This window comes from Mus caroli, chromosome 9 (genome assembly GCF_900094665.2).
Source record: "Mus caroli chromosome 9, CAROLI_EIJ_v1.1, whole genome shotgun sequence".
Lineage (NCBI taxonomy): Eukaryota > Metazoa > Chordata > Mammalia > Rodentia > Muridae > Mus > Mus caroli.
Window position 1 is genome coordinate 98194429 of NC_034578.1, and position 2643 is coordinate 98197071.

At 44.2% G+C, this 2643-nt stretch overlaps 1 long non-coding RNA gene across 1 annotated transcript in view; it reads right to left on the reverse strand.

Annotated features, from left to right (window-relative positions):
* The window catches only part of LOC115031969, a 9615-nt gene that overhangs the window by 5284 nt on the left and 1688 nt on the right, over positions 1-2643 (reverse strand). Inside the window, exon 2 of the long non-coding RNA XR_003837627.1 lies at positions 1652-1999. This is a non-coding gene — a long non-coding RNA (uncharacterized LOC115031969). The remainder of the gene's footprint in view (positions 1-1651; positions 2000-2643) is intronic.

Below are 2643 nucleotides of genomic sequence, written 5' to 3' on the forward strand. Positions count from 1 at the left end.
TTTGAACACAGGACTAATGATAGATTTTCATTGTATTAATGTATTCTGTAATGTATCAATCCATTATTAGTATTATTTGTATTAGTGCATAAGAAAAAATGTGCACAGTATTTAAGTAGGCCATTGATTTTAGAGATTTATTTTAGTTATGTGTGTGTGTGTGTGTGTTTGTGGGGGTATGTGTACTCATGTGCAGTACCTAAGAAACCTAGAGTTACAGGCAGCTGTGAGTTATGCTAAGTTATGCTAGGAACTGAACTCAGGTCCTCTGCAAGAAAAGTATGTGCCCTTAAGCACTGAGCCATTTCTCCAGCTCTTGAGCCATTTGTTTTACCTAACACTTTGAACGGAGTGCCTATTGAAAGGGTCTAAAACCGTCTATTTCCATAAGCATTGCATCCGAACTCCCCTTAGCCACAAATGCATCAGTTGCCATAGCAATAGGTATTACATTTCTTTTTGTTTTAAATTAGAATTGCTACATTGTATTTATTTTGTGCGCATGCCTGGCATGCGTGTGGTGTGTGCTTGCCACGGCATGCCTGTGGAGAAACTTGCTGGGTCAGTTTCTCTTTCCACCGTGTGGCTCTCTGGGATTGAACTCTGGTTTCAAGACTAGGCAGCAAGCACCTTTGCAGGCTGAGCCATCTCGTTGGCCCTGATTGGTTTGCTACCTTTCTCTTTCCTTGTATCAGTTTAGTTGTACAACACAAACAGGGTGGACCCTGCTCTCCTTGAACTTGCTTTGTAGCTGAGAAAGAACCCGACCCTCCCGGCATGGCTTCCCAAGAGCCAGGGTTGCAGATGTGAGACTGTGCCCTGCCTTATTATTATTATTATTATTATTATTATTAATGTTGACTTAATCACCGTAGTACCAGTAGTTTCTCATAATTTTTTTGGCTCTCTGTATGGGTCTTGTACCAGTTGCCAATATTTCTACTGAGTCATTTATTTTTCCAATTTTTAGATGTTCATGCTTACATAGTCATCAACTTTTAAATGTGTGTGTGTGTGCCTTTTGCCTTCTGATTTGCAAATACTTCCCAATTTTTTTGTTTGTTTCCTTTGTGCTACATTTTCCACACAAAGAGTTCAACAACTCTGATGCAGTTAAATGTTGTTGGTTTTTTCTCTCTCTTTTCCAAAGCACTGTTTTTTGCCAAGGCTTCTGCCTACTCTGTCTTCATGGTTCATGAAGGTTACTAGAACTCTAGCTTTACATGTGCATCAGAGATCACAGGCAGAGAGAGAGAGAGAGAGAGAGAGAGAGAGAGAAGAGGATCCCGCAGGCCTTTAAAGCAGTGCCTCTCAACCCTGAGGGTCGAGTCCCCTTTGGAGGTTGAACGACTATTTCATAAGGGCCACATATCAGATATCCTGAATATCAAATATTTACATTATGATGCACAACAGTAGCAAAATTACAGTTATGAAGTAGTAACAAAAATAACTATGGTTGAGGGTCACCACAACGTGAAGAACTGTATTATAAGGGTCACAACATTAGGAAGGTTAAGAAGCTCTGCCTTAAAGGGATCTTCGCAGAACCTTTGCATAGCAATTTCTTCAGAGCCTTAGTTCGCTGCACTGCTGGATGGCATTGTTGAGCAGTGCAGTCTCGTGCATTCACATACCAGAGCACCCTTACCTCTTGGCATTCAGAGGACAGAAGAGAACACACACTGCTGGGGTGATCTGGAGCCGTACAAGCCACCTCTCAGGACAGACAGAGCCTCTCTTCTGCCTACACAGAGCTCCCACTGGGGAGTTGGTCAGAAATCTCAGAATGGTTGCAGTTTCAAATGGGGATGCCTCTGCCTCCCGCTGTTCTCTCTGTGGCCTCCCCAGGGTGAAGGTTTGTGACTGGGTGGGATAGCTAAAACTACTGGCTCACAGGTTGAAGGTTCTGGACCGTGAGGAATATACCACTAGGCATTTCCAGGCAGATGGAGGCTTGAGGGAATCGCTGTGATCCATGCCAATCTGGTGAGCGTGTCTGTGTGGACAAAAAACAACATTGGAGATCCTTTCTAAGTGGGTGCTTTCCCTCCCTAGCCACCCACGAGCCTGTTTGTCTTTGACAAGGGTCCAGATCAGGGCCAAGTACATCTACCTCGGGTCAGCTTGATAAAGGCAGCAAGGGAAGGTCGATCCAATGGAGGGTAGGGGCCATGAAGGAAAGGAATTGAGAAGGTGTGGTTTCCACCCAAGGCAAGCAAGGCACACTGACTGTGCTGCACTTGGATTCTTTGACAGGCCTGCATTCCTGCCCAGCTCTACCAGTGGTGGCACAAGCCTTTAATCAGGAGGTAGAGGTAAGCAGGCAGATCTCTAAGTTTGAGGACAGCCTTTTTTTACAGAATGAGTTCCAGGACAGACAGGGGTACACAGAGAAACCTTCTCAACCCTGCCCCTCCCAAACAAAATAAAACAAAACAAAACAAAACAGAACAGAACAAAACAGAAGAAGAGGAGAAGGAGACCAGAAGGAGGAGGAGGAGGAGAGGAGGATGAAGAAGAGGAGGAGAAAGAGGAAGTGGAGGAGGAGGAGGAGGAAGAGAAGGAAGAGAAGAAGAAGAAGAAGAAGAAGAAGAAGAAGAAGAAGAAGAAGAAGAAGAAGAAGAAGAAGAAGAAGAAGAA